General features: G+C 37.8%; 1 protein-coding gene across 1 annotated transcript in view; it reads right to left on the reverse strand.

The window, feature by feature from the left end:
* LOC110679566 (protein couch potato) overlaps positions 1-21,860 on the reverse strand; it is a 592,279-nt gene that overhangs the window by 549,876 nt on the left and 20,543 nt on the right. The window contains exon 2 of the mRNA XM_021854566.1: positions 4,791-4,824. The gene's annotated coding sequence lies outside the window, so the exon portion shown is untranslated. The remainder of the gene's footprint in view (positions 1-4,790; positions 4,825-21,860) is intronic.

Consider the following 21,860-nt stretch of genomic DNA (forward strand, 5'->3'; position numbering starts at 1 on the left):
ATCAGTCATTGTTAATCGGCACACACTGTAGGTCTTAGCGCTTTAGATTTTTTTATTTAAAAAAAAAACATAACTTTTGAACAGCTCAACCTATTTTCAATCTTTTTTTATGGAATGAAAGCTCTCAATGTTTCAGAAAAAATGTTAAACTCTGAAAAACAAATTTTCACATGAAAAAATATAAAAAACTGGAAATTTATATATATTTTTATATACACATTTTTATTCAGGTTTTTATATTTTTTCTGAAAAAAGTTCTCGACCCATGACTTTTCAAAATGGCCGTTCATGTATTCATATTCTGGTAATAGATGGCAACACTGCTCGATTGTTATCAGAAGAGCCAATTTTATGGGGGCGTAATATGCAAATACCAAATTTTTTTTAAAGAAAACGATACCGAATGTTCACCAAAGTTGAAAGAAGTGTTGCGTGCCATACAGTCGGCCGAATCACAAATGTTCATATGGCTCGCAACACTGTTTAAGAAGAATAAAAAAAAGATCATAACCATAAAACTTGAGCGGAATAGAAAAATAGAATGCTTAGCAACATAGCAATGCTCTTCAACTGTAATCCAGTTTTTCATGAAGGGTTCAAAATTTTGTCGTAGCTGGCAACACTGCTTAAGTGAAATTGCGCCACCAAGCAGTACAAGTGTGCATGCAACTTTTGTTTTGCGGATAACTCAGGATCCTGACCACTTAGAAAGATAGCAACTTCGGCCATGTTGTTCAGTAGGACTATCATCATTCTAGCCAAGCGATTCGAGATTTTGCCATCAGGCGACGCTAGAGAGCATAGAACTTTTGCTTTGCGGATAGCTCAGGATCCTGATCACTTAGAAAAATAACGCCTTCGGTGAAGTTCAGTAGTTCAAGGGCTATCATTATTCTAGTCAAGAGATACTAGATTTTCCACCTGGAAGCGCTAGTGAGCACGATTTTTTTCTCAGGATGCTGACCACTTCGAAAGATGGGGTCTTCGGTGCAGCTGTTCGGTAGCTCAAGGGCTATTATTATTGTAGTCTAGAGAATCGAGATTTTTCCACGAGGCGGCGCTAGTGAACATGAAACTTTTGTTTTGCGTATATCTCCGGATACCGGAAAGATGGCGCCTTCGGCAAAGTTGTTCAGTAGCTCAAGCGCTATCATTATAGAAGCTGGCGATTCAATATTTTGCCACCAGGCGGCGCTAGTGAGCATGAAACTTTTGTTTTACGGATATCTCAGGATCCTGACCACATGAACATGGCGTCTTGGGCAAAGTTGAGCTACTCATCAAGTTTACCGAAGGCGCCATCTTTCTAAGTGATCAGGATCCTGAGATATCCGCAAAACAAAATTTCGATGCTCACTAGCGCCACCTAGTGGCATAATTCCGCAATTCAATGACCACCTTAAACTACTGAACAATTTTGCAGAACATCATGACCCTCTATTTTGAATACTTTTTAAGATATGGATCAATTATAAAAACGGTCATTAATCTGAATTTCGGTCGTAAAAAAGTGGTCGTAAACAAAACCGTCGGTAAAAAACGGTCGTTAAAAGAGGTTGGAGTGTATATTGATAGTAATCGTGATGATGATATTTCTTGGCAAACAAAACATGACATTGACAATGCTCTCGAAACTTTAATTATTTCAATCGTTGAAGCAAGGGGTATTGCAATACCAAAATATGAAGTACAACTCGAATCCGTGACTATAGACGATGATATTGAACTTATGATCCGTCTTAGTAACGTAATAAAGAGACAATTTCAACGCACTCGTGATCTTGATATGAAATTGATAAGGCAGAATCTGCAAAAGAAATAAAAAAACGCTTTTCTCAAATGATAAACGAAAAATTTGAAAATAAAATTCCTCAATTGAACCTTTCCTCTAAGCCCTTTTAAATTATCTGAAATGATATAAATCCTCAGAAGCTAATTCCGGCATTAAAATACTAATTGTGCAAAAGCTCATACACTAGTTATGCAGTTCAAAAGCCCAAATAATGATTCACTAGTCCAATTGGAAATTAATTGACTCAAGATTTTGAAAGCATTTTCAATTAAGAGAACGTTTTTAAAATACAAGGGGGACTGGTTCGGAAGAAGTGAGAACAATTATTAAAATAAAAAAATATGAAAGCACCTGGCAATGATGGATTTTATAGCAACCTCTTCAAGAAATTTCCAGAGGGTAGGTTATAATTCTTGGGTGAAACATTTAAAAATTTAACAAATGTTTCCAGTTGGCATATTTTCCTGACAAAAGGAAAAACTCATTGGTTGTACCAATTTAAAAACCAGACAAAAATCCTGCAGAAACTTTTAGCTATCGTCCAATCAGCTTGCTTTTCTCCATCAGTAAACTTCTTGAAATGGTCATTTTGAACAGAATTAAGAGCCATCATCAACAAACAATTCAATTTTTCACCAGAGAACAGTTCGGATTCTGACATGGGCAATCGACCACTCATCGACTTTTACGTGTAACAAATAGATCCGTTCCAACATATCTAGAGGCTTTTCTAATGGTCTTGTCTCTTCTAGACATAGAAAAAGCATTCGACAGTGTTTGGCATGAAGGCTTGATTGTAAAATTAAAAACTTTGATTTTTCAACATACATTGTAAGTATAATCCAAGGTTTGCTTTCAGATCGTACACTTCAGGCTAATTATCAGAACTCCAAGTCTGAAAGACTTCCTGTAAGAGCTGGTGTTCCTCAAGGCAGCATATTATACCAATTATACCAAGGCCAATATTATACAATATTTTTACATCTGACTTTCCTGACTTACCTCAGAGATGTCAAAAATCTTTGCTTGCAAATGACACAGGCCTCTCTGCCAAAGGACGAAGTCTGCATGTCTTTTACCCCGAATAACATCTCCCAGAATGCCAATGCCCCGAATGTACCATAACCTCGGATTCCATTGCACCGAACGCTGTTGCCCCGACTGTTCAATCACCTTGATAACATTGCCCCGTGATATTTGAATTCGGGGTAATGGGGTAGAATCTGTATGTCATCTGTAGTAGATTGCATTGGATGTTTTTTCTTCATACATGTAAAAATGGAAAATTTCTCCTAATGGTTCCAAAACTCAACTAATAATATTCCCATATAAACCAAAAGCTCTTTATTTGATACCTTCAAGTAGACATGCTACGATGAGAGGAGTTTCAATGAAATGGACAGATGATGTCGAGTATCTAGAGCTCATGCTAGGTACAAATTTAACTTTCAAAACTCACATTTTGATTTTGAAACAAATTTTCAGGCCAGCCTTGTTGTATGCTGAATAAATATTGACTAGATGTAGTAATACCAAAAAGAAAGCTCTGCAGAAGATTCAAAATAAAATTTTGAAAATAATGCAGCTCCCTCCCCGGTATATTACTAATGAGTTGCATAGTATATCCAATGTTGAAACATTGGAACAAATGTCGAAAAAAGTTATCGATTATCTTAGACAAAAATCGTTGCAATCTTCTATTGTCACGATTATTGCATTATATGTTAAGGTTATGTTAGTTTAGGTTAATTGAAAGCATTTTTTTTTTATTATGCAGGTGACATCAACTCACCTGTAAAATTTCTGAAACGCTACGGCAAATGAAATGTAATATGTTGATAAATGATATAAATGATTTAAAAAAAGAAATTCATGTAGTGTTATAGTATACTTAATTGAATATACTTTCATTTTTTTTTTTTTGAATATACGTTCAACAATGAATTTGAAATACTGATATTTTCCAGAACCGTATAAATTGAAGGTAAATTTGGTTAAAAAAAGAGAAATTGGTCGTTGAAATTTGCGTTAGTTTTGATGGTACAAGTATGTGCATGAAAATATAATAAATTTTTCGGTTTGTGTGTCTATTTCTTTTCAACTGTGATTGTTTTTCTGGAAATATCGATGATTTCACTAAGGTCAAACTTTTGCTCCACCTTACCCGAATAAAGTGTCATACTGCCCTGTTTGGCACTCGTAGCTCTTTCATCTCCTAAAATGTTCGATTCGAACGTCACATTGCTACCAAACATTCGAAGAGCCTTTAGGCCACCCGAACACCGCTCTACCGTCCTTGGCAGTTCAGCTTGCCAGAGTCAGTCAGTGATGACGTCGCCGTTGCATTCACGACTCCCATCTGCATCTGTATATCCTATCCCTACTAGCACACATGCACCACAGGTGAATCATTCGATTTCGTCAAGATGCAGGTGCGGGAGGAAGCCATCAGTGTGTTTACCGCGTTCTCCTATGGAAGGAGACGAACGAGCCGAGAAGAGAAAAAAAACAACCTTATTCGTTCATCCGTGCTGTCACGACAGTTAGTCTGTCAGGTGCTGGCTGCGTCGTTCGGGCCTGGGTTGGGCTTGCTTGCGGTTTTCCGAGTCATGTGGTCCCGCGGGGGTATAATCGATACTCTATCTAATTTCAGAAATTGATGGCTATCTGATTTATTGGTTTGCTGGGAAAAAGTTTTATGTAATAGTGTGATTTTTGCTTGTGGGCAAACCCCTTGCATTGCGGGAACCTAATTGGATGGGATGGATATCCGCATTGGATGTGCGGTTCGAACTTTTAGGGACCGTTGTCATATGTGATTTGAATGAGAGTGAGTTTTGGGGACAGTTGGTTGTTAATTCTAGTTGGCATGCTAAAAAATACAATTATAAAGTGTTTTTGTTTTGTTTTCAAAGCTAAGTTTCGTGAGTAAATCTAAATAGATCAAAATTTAGAAATTTAAATTTTTCATCATTTGCTTGCTATACTGAGTACTCACCCTTTGTGCAGTGCGTCGTAGATATATGCGCAACCTATAAAGAGCAAAAAAATACATTTACTGAATGTTTTTTTTTTTTTGAAATATGAACAACTGAATTGACCATAATAATAAACATTCAGTTAATTTAAAATAAAGTTAAATTTGTCAGCTTCTTATCTAGCGTCACCGTGTACGTTGGGAGTAAAATAATTTTCAGAAATGTGGAAAAATGATGAAATCCTGGTTGTCGGTTGATGAATCAGTCCATAAAGCAAAATAAAAGAATTTAATGTGTTAATACACACAAAGTTTATAAGATACAACAAATCGATAGTAACGTTCATGAAACTATCTAAGGTGTGGATTTTTATCAGTGTAGTAGGAAAAAAAGTTTTCATCTCAATCTGTTTGCAATACAGTCGACTCTCCATAACTCGATATTTAAGGGACCTTGGACTTATAAAATGGATCGAGTTAAAGAATATAACGACACAAAAAATCACAAAACCGTAGGAACAAATTCCTATATTTCCGAAACTTATATGATCACTTTTGTAAGAAAGCAATATTATTTTGTCGATAGTATTTTTCACGTTATTGTACTGATTTATTTTTTTTGTATTTTCGTGTTTTTCAAACTTTTATTACAATTTGCAGGTTTTCAGTCACTTACAAACAAGAATTAGAACTAGTTTCCCCAACCAAAAATAATTTTAAAATAGACACCGATTTTGTTTAACTTATCTCATTTATTTGGCAGGCTAGGGCAGATATCGAGTTTTCTTCTCACGAAATATCGATTAGTGGAGATATCAAGTTAAAAAAATATCGACTTATGGAGAGGACGATGCATGGAAATTTGAAAGGACCAAAAAAGCCATTGAGTTATAGAGTATATCGTGTTGTGGAGAGTCGACTGTAGTGTCATGTAACTTCAGAGCTTAGCAAAACGTTCTCCAAGATGTTAAATACCTATCTCATAAAAACTCCATCCCTTTCAACGCCAATGATTATTCATTACAAAAGACTATGGAGAAATGCAATTGAATGGAGAAATTGAAAAGGTCATGCTATTTCCACCCTTACAGAGACATGCATCTCAGCGAGGGCGTGTCCCTTGTCAAGCACAATCGGTTTGATTTATGCTGGATACCTTAATATAAAAAAAGTTGAAAGTTGAAAGATTAAAAATCGTTTTAAAAATGACAGATTTATTAATGATAGCATACTCTGATGCACGCATATATGTAATTTTAAAATCTCAAGTGTTTTAAACGTTCCCAAAATTTCCATATATGATTTTCGATATATCTCGAATAGACATACAATCTGTAGTAGGTAACAAGGTATTTTTTACATTCAAAATTTCATTCTGTGTTCAGTTATATGACCACTCAGATTTCATCCCGTGCTCATAAGAGCATCTAGACATCGACGCATTGCGTAGTAACTCAATCCCGTGCCTTCCAATTCAACCGCAGGCAGTAGCATCAGACAAACGTCTCAGTTACAGAGCAGCGAAAATTGCCCTATTCCTGCCCGGGCCGCTGTTGCGATAGCATAACGGTCTGCGATTGCGGAAGTATAACCACTCATTCGCATGGGTACGTATCAGATTGGATTGCATCCGATCTATCTTCCACACCTGATGAAGATGACGACGCAACGGTGACAACAGCGACGCGTCGATATGAATGCTTTGGAACGCGACAGTGCATGGTGAATGGTATGACCACAGACAAACAGACGTGACGTTTCGAACTAACATCTTCTGCAAGACTCATCTTTTTTCGTGCAACATGCCAGTCAAATTTAGCGTTCGATGGATTTTAAAGGAGATCGTTCTAAGTGTTACGTTTGTTTGCCTGTGGTATAACTGCAGCCAACCAACAATGACTATTTGGATACCAACACATGTAAGTAAAGTTTCTGTTCTGGCGTGTGATGTTGATGCTACATAGTAGGTAGCGTGAAATTGCCACCAGGAATTCCGGATGAGGCTCAGCTCAACATCACACCATTCTCTGCCTTCCGCTTGACAGAGCACAATGATCGCACGGGCTGTGCCAATGGTTGGGATTTTCTTGCAATTTGGGAGGACCGTGCTCGAGCTGCCCCTTCAAAAAAGAATAATCCCTCCTAAGATGGGTGAGGTGGAACAAAAACAAAAAAATACCACCATCGCATATTGCAGTGAGATGACAAAACTTTTCCCATAAATCATGTTCTGCTGCAATATCGTCGCTGCAAAAGAACGCATGGATGAATGAGTACCTATTTGGAATTCGGAAAATATCGATTTACTAATTTCTTGGTTTGACAAACATAAAAACAGTATTTAATCCGTTGTGACCTATTTTTTCCCGATTTTTCCATAATTTTTTATAGTACTTTTCTATTTTCAGAATCTGCATTCACCATTGGTTATCTTATTTTAAAGAAATTCTGATGTGTATATATAAAACATTACTTCGACAACTTATTGTCATTATCGATGTCAAAGCCTAAATTAGTGATTATCGACTATGGCCCCTATCTAGTGACAGTTAAATTGCGGCCAGATTTATCCCTCAAAAACAATCCGAATCCGTAATCCGGGGCAAATTGATCACTATTTTTATTTTATTTTGTTTGATTGATTGCTATTTTTATTTTATTCCGCTTCCTTCACTTAATGGATCTCTAACAGTTTATGCAATCATTTAATTAATGAAATAACATTCACACTTAAGCTTGCACTACATTTTTAACACTCAAATTTTGGTAGGTTTATCAACAGCGCATTATTTACTACTGATATTTCCAACAGTATTGCTTAAACCTTCAAAACCTGTGAATATTTCTATGTAAAGCTGATTTATATGAAAAATAAAACAGTTCAAAATAATCATAAGACATCTATAGGCTAAATAACATGAAATGTCTGTGATGCCAACGAAACAATAAGCATCCTAGAAAGATACCTGGTAAGATATTGATGAAGACCTGTTTGAATATTGGTTGTTTCTTCATTGAAGTTGGATTTTAAACTGACTAGAGTATGGAAATTGGATGGTTTATATAGCAGTATAAATCAACATCCGGTTGGTTGCTAGCAAAGTGTCGTATTTCTCATGTATACCTAAATGAGCTAGTGTACCATGTGAGACACGAGATGCATATACGTACAAAATATGTCTTAGTGAGCGAGTCTCATGAGACGTCTCGTGAGGCTCGTCACATGCGCTTACTAGGAGTATTTTTATGCAGTTATGTTTTCCTAGTACAATAACTCCACGGAAGCATACGGCTTCGGTCTATGCCTGTGCTTCTTCGGTGGCCAGCACAAGCTTTCCAATTGAAATGCTAGAATCTCAACAACGTTGAACCGCGTCAGTCCTTCCAAACTGCCTACGGGCAGTTCAATCCATGGTTTAATAATTTTTCCTTGCTTCTGAAATCGTAACCAACGAGTCTCAAATGCACTGCACATTGGAATTTTCTCATGAGACGACGCATGAGCAGATGTGATCGTTTGAGCTAGTACATTGCTACATGAGATCTAAAAATACGTGCCTCATCATAGCACGTGCTCAAGCGCGCGATTATTTTTGTGCGCTCATGGCAAGCTGATCTCACGCTCTTGATATGAAGCGCATATACATTATGTCTGGTTGCTAGGTGCCAACAGATCTCCAAAGTTTCAGTGCTGCATTGCAGCAATGCTTAACAACGCCACGCTTGTGCCGTCTTGCTTGTTGCTGCAGCGTGTAAACGCATTGCTTTCAATACGCCACAATGCCGACCTGATCAAATTCATCCCAGTGATCAATTTTCCCCCAGATTACGGTACCGACGCCGGCCGCCTTGGTATGACTTAGAGCAGGTGAAGCAATTGGATGCTGCATTTGCATACGCACTTTGAGGCTGCTTTATCGGAAGCTTGATGCCCCTCTTGAATGGTGCTGAAATACAGTAAAAGCAGCCTCAACAAAGCAGCGTCGGGTACGTTAGACGGGGTCGATGGAATGACTGGTTCGAAGAGAAATATAGGCAGATTCCGAGGGATTAGGCTTCAGTGCGGGCGAGCATGCTGCAATAAATGACTCGGCTGAACGTAGAATGACTTTTTCAGGGAAAAACATAGTGCCTGAAGGGAGCGGAGTGCGACGTGATAAAACAGATGTGCCGTACTCAAGGAACATCGTGCAACGATCCAAGATGTGCAGGGATAAGAATAAGAGCATCTTGATGGACGAACGCAAGGTGATCGAAAGCTGGAAGTAGCACTTAGATGAATGTCTGAATGAGGCTTAAAACGTAGAGAATGAGAGTCAAATTTCCTTGACTTCCCTGGGCATAGAGTATCATCGTACCTGCCACACGATATATGAATGCGAAAATGGCAAGTTTGGCAAAGGAAGCTCGCAGTTAATAAATGTGGAAGTGCTCATAAGAACACTAAGCTGAGAAGCAGGCTATGTCCCATTGAGGATGTTAATGCCAAGCAGAAGAAGAATATATTTATCAAGAAGGATAAGACACTGGGGCTTTGATATTTTTTAATTAATTTATTTTTGTTCTCAATTTATCCAAATTCCAAAGATTTGACAAAAATATTTTCTTGATTTAAAAAGCTTTCAAAATCAAGAACAAGCAGAGTTGGGGGCAAGTATGCCAATGAGCAAGTCAACCACAGTTGACAATAAATGTTTTCTTTTCTTTTTTGTACAAAATATTATGAGACATGATCTATTTTCCCACTCTCTAACTCGATGTTCCCCAAATCGAATCAATGCAAAATAACTTCTCCAACCAAGTGTTTTTTATTTATAAAAAGAAATTCAAACATCCTTCAGATATTAACCCTCTCTATCCCACGACTTTGCTCGACAATTTCTTCGCGGCAAAAAGGGTTTTTATAAAAAGTACCTGGTTGTTGTAGCAAAAGGTCCAAATTTTTTGAAAGCGTTTCAACATTTTTGTTTGTTTATCATTAGTTTTTCTATTGCCTTTTGGAGCAATCTGATGAGTAATAAATCAAATTCTAGTAACTATAGCTAGGTATTCATCCAATTCGGGTTGTCTAGAGTTCGTTGAAAATCATTGGAGCTACCATGGGAAAGAGAGGGTTAAAAATAGCATAAATTTTAATATTATAATTATGGTACAATAAAGGTTACAATCCATTTGGGGTGATAAAATTTTCAATTTTTGCAGACCGTTCCAATGTTTTGCATTGGTAAATGTACCGAAATTTTGCATTTTTCTCGTTTATGTTATCGTTTCCAAAGAATTTATATTTAGTCAAAACTACGGAATAAGGTGACATCCATAAATTACGTAACGCTCTAGGGGGAGGGGGGAGTAGGCTCAAGCATTACGGCTCATACAAAATTTTGAAATTTTTCATATAAAAGGCGATACGGAGGGGAAGAGGGGGTCAAAACTTTCCAATTTCAGCGTTATGTAATAAATGGACGCTGCCTAAGCATAAGCATAAGCACTGATTACCGTAACCATTCAAAGGTATGATAAAATGATAAAAAACAGGTATGGGATTTTAATGTTAATGTACAAAAGTCTATGTCGACACTTACAGTGACGAACTGTTCATATTTTGTTCAATCAATTTATTTGAGTAGCGTTCTAACCGGTAAAATTACGTTTCATAATATATTGTAAATTCCAAATAAAAGCATGAAACGAGCTCAACAAATTGATCATCTATCCTTGATTGAACAGCTTTAGCTACTTTCATCATCATGTGCATTTCATAAAAGCCAAACATCACTCCGGCGTCGCGAAAAACAGAACTAGATTGCACTCAGCACGCGTGCAAACAAAAACGAGAATAAAATATTTCGGCGACGCGACGACGCAAGAAAAAATCGTTTTTTTCTAGTAAAGAAGAAACGAAGCGAAAACCCAAACCCCCAAGAGAGCACAAATCTAGAGAACCAGACAGCGGTTCAAGCCGAAAACCTGAGCGATTGGCCACCACCAGCGAGTGACCATTCGATCAAGCCCTCATCCCGATCCACTGTCCGACACTCCAGACCCGTGCTTCTGAAAATTGAGGGTTTGGCTTCGATGCATCTTTACCTTCTGCTTTGGCTTTAACGAAGCACTGCCAAACCGTGTTATTTCCGCTATGAAAAAAAGAAAAACTGCACCAACCGTTTTACCTCTAAATCGAATCTGTACATGCGGGATGCGAAGTGCTCCATTCGTGACCACTTCAATCTTGAATGTCCAAGTATACGTTAGGGAATGTTTACAAAAACGTCTCCTTCCATTGCTAAGATCGCATAATAGCCCAAATTTTATTTTTATCTTCCACTATTCAAAACAAGTGCAGGAATGGTATAAGGAAAATAAGTTCAACTTCGTACACAAGTCAGTAAATAAAAAGTGGTCGGTTCAAATGTCGTACTAAATGTCATGGAGGGTCTTAAAAGAAAAGTAAGAACATGTCGATTTAAAATGCTAGTTAAATAAAATGAACATTTCAAGACTATTATTCAAAAGATTGATATTTGGCTATTCATTTTACGTGTTGTAATTTTAATGTGGACAAACTTTACCATTTGTCGAAAAAATTCGTGTGCATTTCAATCACCCGCATCCCACATCCTTTATTTACAATCGTTTCACGATTGTCGATATTTTATAATAAATATCCCGAAAAACAAATAACAAATAATCAATATGAGTGCAGCTTCACGATTTAAAAAAAAATCAAAGAACGCGAAACATCACGTTTTAACCGTAATTTGGTGTTGATTTAGTGTGACATTTTGAACGTCTTAATTGAATTGCATTTTTTCTAAGGTATGCATATGAAAATGACATTTTCAGTTTTTAAATATCGCAGAATTAACATTTAGATATTTCAGTAAGTGCTAAACCTTGTTATGAGGCAGAGTCCATTATGACGGTAAACTTAAATAAATATTTCAAATTGGCACAAAGAGTCTGCTTTGTGAGTGATATAAATAGAAAATAAAGAATTTGTTTTTTCTCGTAGGTATAGCTTCTTTCGGTGGTCATCTTGCTCAATAGTGTTGAAAAATACATTATTTTGGATGTTCAACATCAGCTTTGAAACAAATTTTAATAATAATTTATAAAAGAGTTTAGTACTACGATTCAACCTCAAAGCAACAATTATAGCAAACTAAGTGCGCAAAAGTAAGATCATACTGAACACTTTTCTTCACGGACGTTGACTTCGTTAGCATAGATGATTCACATTGCATATCGAGGTTGTTGCTTCCCATAGATCGGTAAGGTTGAGCATGAATTCCCTTACCTCGAGCAGTATGTATGCATCGTAAACCTTGCAATTTCAACCGTAAATTAATTGTTTTGCTAATCTACGAAGATGGTATGCCCCACAAAAGTATGTAGCTGGATGCTATCATATCGCTTAAACGCAGTTTGATGTGCTTCTAACAGTACTTTCGATGTGGTCTAATTTCCAAGATTGCTTTGTAGCTCCGTTCAGATGATTTGCACAATGCTCAACACCTGCTCGTGACGCTTGGCATGGGTTGCAAAGACTTGTTAACAGTATAAGTTATAATCATATGAACAAATTGAGCCTTACCAACCGTTCCTATCCAAGGTGGATGGCTGAACAAATAATATAACTTTTAAACTTCGCTTTCACCAGCAATGAAAACGAATCTATTTTTAAGAACGGTTTTATCCAAACCTTCCCATTAACAGCTGACCACCGGCCACAGAAAAAATTTACGCAATTCGCACTCGATAAAGAACGAGAAACCCGAAAGGAAACGTATGACGCAGCCGGCACTATCGCCGGTCAAACCGAGATGGCCAAGAAGCCATGCCAGAGAACGCCACTCAGAACAATTAAGTACGGAAAGAAGAGAAATCACCTGAAGCAAGCTACCGTAAACCGGGGAAAAATTGGTCTTTTTTTACAATTTATCTTTTGTAGTAATTCGATAAAATCAGTACATCATTGATCTACATCAATTTACTTAATCGATTTTTGCCCATTCAATTGCAAAACTAAACTTGGTAAATCAGCACATCCCAGGTAACATTGGTAGCTGAATAACAGTTTATTCAGGTGAAAAAAAAAACATTTTAGCTGAATAAGCTGTTATTCAGCTGTCAATGTTACTTGGGATTATACCTGAATGTAAGCAATTGCGCTTGAATTAAAAATGTTTTTCTAAAATAATTATATGTTTAATGCTGTAAAATTGGAAAAATCATTTCAGAAATTTGCTTGCACAAACACTCACAGTTGTTTGGTACTGACCTTGAGAATCGAACCCTTGGTTTTGGAAAATCATTGTTAGACATATATAAACAAGAAAACTTGGAATGTCTGCCAGCAACCTTGAACGGAAATACTATTTGGTAACGACCTTCTCAAATTCGCAGCAGTGATCAATTTGACCCCGAACTACGGTACTTCCTCCGTTTCGTTTTCTCTTACGCAGTTACGTCGTTCAATGCCACTGCCGATGAAGGTAAGCCATTGGGCAAGCCGGTCAGTATCGCATTATCGTTCTATGCTACTTGCGGTACGTTTTAGGACCACGCAGGAAAGGCACTAGGTACGTTTGATTTGTGATCATTGACCTTTTTTTTTTGGGATTTTCGAGTTGAATGGTCACAGGCTGGCACTAGCCGAACCCTAATTCTATGCATAAACTGTAAGCATCAATATAACCGCATTGTTGTAACATTTGGTTTTTATTTTGATTGGTCAGCACCCCTCGGCAGACTGTGTTGAGTGTTAAGTGGATATGGAGTATAATGAACAACTCAAAATTTTTAATAGTTTAGATAGCTTTCTAAAATCCATGAAACAGCAAGGTTTTAAAGCTACCCAGAGATAGTAAAGTGAGGCAGAAGTTCGATCTTAGTAGAATAATGAATATTTCCAGAGCAACAGTTACAGTCAAAAAAAACACACAGTGGACCTTGGATATATTGGCTACCGTTTTGCTGAACAAACGTATGTAGGAATATTAATCCATTTTAACAGTTCTAAATTGTTATCTAAACCGAACTTTTACCCCATCGGTGGGGTACCGTCTTAGCTTCCAAAAACAATAATCTATCAAACCACGATACCACACCCTGCTTCGTACATGATCTAAGTGATAAAACAAAGGCAGTAAGCACGCCGTAATTTGCTGTGTAACATCTGACAGGAATGAGAAAAGTTGATGACAGATGCTACACTACCGGTTATTATTTTTATTGTTTAGTTTTCGTTGTGCTTCCTTAGTCCTACCCCATATACAAGACTAAGTCCGAGCAGGAAACGGCGGTGACCGATGAAGCTTGCCCATATCTCGATCTATCATGTTAGCTACTGCTCTGTGACACTTTTATTGGAGAGAAATTTGTCCTTCCCTCGGTGCTATGTGGGATATCATGCTCATTGAACAGTAGGAAAAAGGTTGGAGCTGTGTTGTGAAATTATTCAAGACTGATTAAGGTATTTTTTATATGCAGTTGTACATCACATCTCAATAGAATCATATGATTCTTTCAAACGCACCTGCAATGATTCTGTGTTCTTTTAATGATGTATTTCTATTTCTTAGACTCTTTAATAGTATCTAACATTACATCCATTTCTTATATCTAGTTGTTCTAAATCACCCTTATTTGGTAAACCAACACTAAGTTTACCACAAACATTTTGTTAACAACTTATTACATTTAATTTGCTGTAGTAGTTTAGAATGTTTTAGGTTGATTTCACCTGATTATAAAAGAGAAAAAAAAAACACTTTCAATTATCTTAACCCAATTTAACCTAAATATGTACCGCATTAATTGTGACAATACAAGATTGCAACGATTTTGCCTAAGGTTATTGATAATTTTATTCAACATTTGTTCCAATGTTTCAACATTGGATATTCTATGAAGCCCATGTATACACAAGTATACCAGGGAGGAACCTTCAGAATGATTTTCAATGTGATTTTTTGATGATAAATTTTTATATAATATGAGGCAGGAATTGAAGGTGAACCACAATCTCTCGAGCAAGTGAATAGAGAAGTACGTGCAACTTTTGAATCCACGTATTTGAGACTGAAGGGTTTCATTTTACCCAAAATTCGCGCTAATGGGGATATTCCTCGGGAACCCATACTGGTCCAGGCACCAGTACAGTAGATTAGGGTAAAACTACCGGAGATCAAATTGCCAAATTTTGATGGCACTATTAAAGAATGGCCGTCGTTTCGTGATTCGTTTCAGTCGCTTATTGCCTCAAACCCGCAACTCAGCGACGCGGATAAATTTTCCTACCTTCTTTTGTCACTCTCAAAGGATTCAAAGCGTGTGGTCGAGGTGATTGAGGTAACCTCCGCCTTATGGCCGCCAGTGGCATGGGAGCTCCTTGAGATGCGCTATGAGAACAAATACCTTATTGTAAAATCGTATGTTGAAGCGCTGTTTTCTGTCGATTCAATAAAGAGGGAATTTTATGAGTCTTTGCATCGCTTAATAGATACTTTCGAGCGTAATTTGATGATGTTAGAGAAAGCAGGAGAACAGCCCGCCAACTGGAGTACGTTGTTGGTCTTCATGATCAGTTCTCGTCTAGATCCTGCAACGTTACGTCACTGGGAGACTCATCGAAAGTCAACCATGGTTCCTGCATACACTGAACTCATAGATTGTCTACGCAGCCATGGCCTCTTCTTGCAATCAATCGACACTTCCAGAGGTCGACCATCCGATCCCAACGTGGACAACGTCCACCCTCACAAGCAATCAAGCTGAATTTAGCACATTCAGCCATTACCGCTCAAAAATCCTGCCCTTTCTGTAAACAGGTAACCCACTCGCCAAACCAATACGAAATGTTTCAAAAAATGACTCCTACACAGCGGTTTGAAGCCATGAAGAAAAACGTGCTTTGCATCAACTGTATGTCACCTTTGCATATCGTTAAAGCTTGCATGAGTGGAACCTGCAGAGTGTACAAGCAAAGACACCACACGATGTTGCATCAAGGACCCGTCGCCTCGAATAGCCCATAGGTCCAACCGACCATCAAACCGTCAGACTCTCAGCAATCGTCGTTTTCAACAACGACCAACTGTCCTTAGTACAGTCTTCTGCATAAACAGTCTCAGCAAGTCGAAACCCAAACCCAAGCCACCGCAGTCCCTGCCCCACAAACCAGCCACTTTTCGATACTTTATGGACATATTAAGCTAATAGAAGATGTACAACCGGGTCCATTCCGGCTTACTATTTGCCTCACCACTGCATTATCAGACCAGATAGCCTCCCCATCAAATTACGGGTGGTTTTCGATGCGTCTTGTACTACCGACAGCGACATTTCCCTCAACGACGCTCTTCGAGTAGGTCTCCAGGACGACTTACTGACCATCGTCCTTAGATTCCGAATGTCCCAGTTTAACATCGTCACAGACATCGAAAAGATGTATCGGCAAACCCGAGTGCGGGATTCAGATCAGCCATTACAAAGGATACGATGGAGAGATTCGCCGCCTCAACCACTGCAAACTTTCCAGCTAACTACAGTTACTTACGGAACTTCTTCGGCCCTGTACCTTGTGACAAAATGTCTGCAGAAGCTTTCCGAAGAACATGCCGAAAGTCATCCCGCTGCTGGCATTGTTCTCGGTCGTGACTTCTACATGGACGACATGCTCACCGGAACCGATAGCATCGATGAAGGTCGGAATCTCTGCCAAGCATTTATCGAACTGACTAACTCAGCTGGTCTACCTCTCCGAAAATGGGCCTCGAACAGTTCGGCCGTTTCAGAAGCAGTACCTTCGCATCTGAGGAATGAGCGAACTCTTTTCGAGCTCGATTCCTCAGCCTCACCCATAAAGGCATTGGGACTTCAATGGGACTCTACTTCGGATCTGTTGCAGTTCAGCGTTCCGAAATACACCACGCAAATCCCGATCACTAAACAGTCAGTACTGTCGGACATAGCTCGCTTGTTTGACCCTCTAGGTCTAGCTGATCCTATATTGGTACAAGCAAAGCTTCTTCTCCAAGATTTTTGGAGAGACGGTTGTGAACGGAGGGAGCCGCTCATAAAATGTCTTCAAAATCAATGGTTAGAGCTTCGAGATAGTTTTCGTTTACTGGCCGTCCTCAGTATACCCCGATGGGTTGTCGCCACCACCAGTGTCGTGAGTCTCGAGCTTCACAGATTTTCCGATGCGTCGGAAAGAGCGTACGGAGCTTGCGTTTACATTCGCGCGGTATTCAACACTGGTAGCATCCATGTCAACCTACTTACTGCTAAATCCAAAGTTATTTGTAACAACGAGGACCGTCTACTGACAAAAACGAATAGTTTGTAAATGATCTCAATAGGTAGCGCCACAATCTTACTTTCCATAGGGCTCTGCACAAAAATCATTGTCTCTCTTTCAACAACAAGGCCAGTAAACGTCAAAATCCCATACAAAATCAAAACAGTGCAGAGGCCTATTGTGACATTCTAAAGGCTTTGCATGTTCGACAAAGTTGTTCATTTTGATAAAATAAACAACTCCCTCGAAGACATCGAAATTCCACAGCCTACTCATGGAAATGTAACTGCATATTACTCCAATCATTCATTGTAAAAAAAATGAAAACATCTCAAAAGCACCAAAATATACCTCCCTGAAATTTTGAAAACAGTGTGCTGTGGAATTTTGGCGTCTTCTGTTTGTTTTATCACAATGAACAACTTTGACGAACATGCCAAGTCTGTAGAAACTCACAGTAAAAAGATAGATTGTGGCGGCACATATGTGGACGATTTACGAAATATCCGTTTATGTCAGTAGATCGTCATCGGTCAAACTTTGCCGAAAACACCAAATACCGGAAACGCGCCGTTACCGAGTTATTTATTTTGTCCCACCAGATTGCTTCTCTGGCCCATAGTGCAATGTTACCCCGGATTACGGTATTTTCTATTATATCTGGAATTCCATATTTTTTTTAGGAGGAGGATTATCTCATCTGGAAAATGCAATCTGAATTACAAAACTTAATACCAATCTCAAGATAATAGTTACATGGGGCTCTGCACAAAAATCATCATCTCTCTTTCACTCTGCCATGAAATTAGTAAACAACAAGGCCAGTAAACGTCAAAATCCTATATAAAATCAAAACAGAGCAGAGCCCCATAGGGCAATGAGGCAAACTGAGTCTTTCTGCCTGAGTTTACTTTGATTGACGCAATCTAGGGCAACTAAATAATAAACTTTAGCATAGCATTTAAGGGCTAAATGGGACAATATGGGCTCTTTCAGTTATCGAAAGTGGATGCAATGTAATCCATTGTATTCTCCGTTTGATTTGCTTTTGATAAACAACTGCTCTTTGACCCAGAAAAATGACATTTTTAGGGCAAAAAAGGCCTTTCAGTCATCGACACCAGTTGAATTATTCAACACATGGTTCTTCATCAAAAAAGTATGTTACCAAGACCAGTTTAAATGTAGACCATTGTATTCCCCAGGTGATTCTACTTCGGAATAGTATAATTTGAGTCGCCGCAATCAGTTGTAAATACTCCTCAATATAAAAAAAAAACAAATTTCAGAGAAAATGGCGCAAAACGGGTACTTTCAGTTAAAGGTACCAAATGAAGTGTGTCTCTTCATATTACTCGAAATAATACACAGCATTGATAATACATTCAGTGTACAGCGATCAGTTACAACTGTTCTTTATCCCAGGAAAATAGCCTTTTCTAATGTAAAAATAGCGCAAAACGTAAAATTCACACACGATTCCGAATAGTGAGACTGTCACCATTCGATTGCTTTACTTTTTTTTCCATGGAATATGATATTTTTCGAGAACTGCAATCAGTCGTATAGATTAGGTGCCGATTTGGAAAATATTTTAAAATATTTTCCCCCTGTGCGTTTTTGAGGACATCATGGCAGCCCTAGTTGATCTAGTTTAACTAGAATTAGCTTGAGACTAATTTGGAGATCTAACATCAAGTAAGTGAGAACATTGATTAACAGTGCTGCATATAGACTTAGGGATGGTACACAAATTATGTCACGCTAAATTTCAACTTTTTTAACCCCCTCCATTCCCTTTGTCACGTTTTTTGTATGAGTGCTCCGAAATTTTTGTAAGGCTTGTCACGCTTGGCTTGACCCCCTCCCCCCCTAGGAGCGTGACGTAATTTGTGCATGACCCCTTACAACTAGCATTTTTTTAGTTCTAAGTTTAGCTGTAAAGATAACAACTGAAGGCACATTTTTTCCGTAGAAAGTATGCACCGTATCTGATCTTATACAGTATAACATAAAATTTGGGTCAATATTACCGATGTGTCCTGATAAGCTTAACGAAAAGATTGCCCTTTGAGAACGCCCAACCTTCCCCGTTTTATTTATTTCCTCAATTCAATGATTCAATAATAGGTTGTGTTGTGTTCTAATAGCAATATGTACTCGATCAGACGGCACGCATAATTTAGGTAACCTTCCGTTATCCCCCTGCAGTAAAAATGCGCTAAGATCTAATTTATCACCACTTTACTCGTGTGAATCCAAAATACAATACTTTTGGAAAGCCAAAACCCACACCAAACCGCGTACTAATAGAGATGAACAGCCACACAGGTAAAATCTAAATTCATTTCAGTTTTCAATAACCCATCGTTCAATACACCTACAACTCATATCCACGAGAGTCGAAAGAGAAAATGAGAAAACTGAGTTTCGTTTTCACGATGAGTGGGAAAACACGAGGGTTACCATGATGATTAAATATGCAAGCAAACGAATGGAAGAAGAACCGAAGCGCAAAAAAGAACTAGTGCTTCGAGCTTTCCATGTCCATAAATAGTGAACATCAAAGGAGTAGCCAACAATCAATAAACATGAAAAGGGGTGCCACTGTACCAGAACAGTCGTACACGTACAGAGGATTTTACTTACCGGAGTAAGTAGACGTCTGTCGTACACTCTTAAAAATAATGAAAATTACTCTGGACGTAATTCTGGTTATGACTGAATGACACTTGATGTAAGTGATGGAACGACACAAAAACGTGTCCTTGAAGACGTATTGAACAAAAAATGTAATTTTACATGTTAAAGGACACGAATATGACGGTAATGTGATCGACATTTCACGAATCAGACACTAACGTATTTGAAATTGAACACAAATTCACGTCATTCGGCTCGCTTCTTTTATGTGCATCCCAAAAGACGTAAATCACATTATTTTTTGGTACGGTGTAGGCAGCAACTGAATTTGCGAAGCGTTCGCACAATTATAGCTTTTTGCATAAAACATGAGCCTCAAATGGGCAACGACGATTATGACGACGACAACGACTACGACTGTAATAACGATGGAGAGATAACATTTATATTTCTCTTGCTCTCACCAACCATCGTCAATCCACGACTGGAGACAAGAGTACAAGTGTTCATCCGTTACTAACGAGCAACTTCCCCTGCTTGAGCCGGTAAACGCATGGTTTGGAGGTGCTATACAGATGTGATGTCTCAGCAGCCGTTACGTCTAGACAACATGGGACGCAAGCAAATGGAAAACAATTTTCACAGCAGACTGGCTCATCGGGAGTTAATTTAGCACCCTTGGAGGAGAGATTATCAGTGTGGTCACTGATTCAATTTTCACGTTGGCCTGACGGGGTGGAAAATTTATTATATCCATAGGCTCGCGGCACTTACAAGACATTGACACTGCTCGAGAGGTATAATAGGCTGAAGTTTGCTAGATTGTTGCATTCATTGAGCGCAATCATGTGTTTAGCTTGCTTGATCAACACTCATTAGGATAATTCGATTGTAGATGAGAGATTACATGCTGATAAGCATTATTGGTGTACACCATCCTTATTTGCGTCCTAACATTATTTGCTATTTAACGATAACCGTAATAATCATTCCAATCAACATCGCCTAGCATGTTTTTTTATTTTTTCGATCCACTAAAACGTTTATTGCAAGCGTTTAATTTAACGAAATTAAATAACTTTCGTGTTTTTTTCTCTAATAGTCGGTTTTAATGACAACTTTCTGTTTTCCGTGTAATTAACGGAACATTTTTGAAAAAAACCTGTATGATGGTAAAGCAGTTTCTTAACAAAGTCTACTAATTTCCAATCTTATCAATCATAAAGATCGATTAAAACGTTAATGAAAACGAATGCAATTGATGACGTACTTTTGAAACATCGTAAACACTAGGGCGGAACTCAAAAGTACAATACTCGATCTACCTTTAAATTCTCCTAAGCAAGCCAGCTTGTATGGAAATTTATTCACTTAATTTGCCACAGAATTCAAAATTCATGTGTATAACAATATAACAACAAAGTCCATTATATTTTTGATGTTCAAGAGTTATTTTTTATGGTTTCGATAAGTATGGTACTTGGCCATATAAGAGAAACGAAGAATTTTGTATGAGAACTGCAATATTAAAAAAAAACGGTTTCGTCAAATCGTCAAATTTCAACCAAATTATATCTGAAATGAAAGTTAAAGTCATGTATTGTATGCTTGGTGGATTAGATTACTAAAAGGTTTGATAAATCATACCTTAAATTTCATGTAAACATCAATGAAAACAGTGTTTTACACAACTGTGGGTGAACTGTAGCTAAAAATAGTGACGTGTTAGAATATTTCCGTAAACGGCATTAGATACAGAAACCCCAAATCTACTAAAGACACATAATTTGATCCTTGAGATACGCAAAAATGTCGTTTTCATTACGCTGTGAAATAAAAGAAAAAATATATTTAAGGTTTTCACGTGAATTTTATAACTTTATTTGATTTTATCCATAATTTCTTGCACATTAATATTATCTACCTTATCTTCCATAAAAGACCTACGATAAAAATAATGTGTTAGTTTAGAAATCCATATATTAACAGCAATGCTAGTTTTGGACGAAATTTCAATAACATTTTAAACACATTCGCCTGGCGGCGCTTAAACCTTTTTAAAAAAAGAGGTTTTGATCGTTATTTTTTAACGATGTTCAAACGAAAAAGCAAATATAATTTTCATTAGAATATAATGCAAAACT

Source organism: Aedes aegypti, chromosome 3 (assembly GCF_002204515.2).
Source record: "Aedes aegypti strain LVP_AGWG chromosome 3, AaegL5.0 Primary Assembly, whole genome shotgun sequence".
In the NCBI taxonomy this organism is placed as follows: Eukaryota; Metazoa; Arthropoda; class Insecta; order Diptera; family Culicidae; genus Aedes; species Aedes aegypti.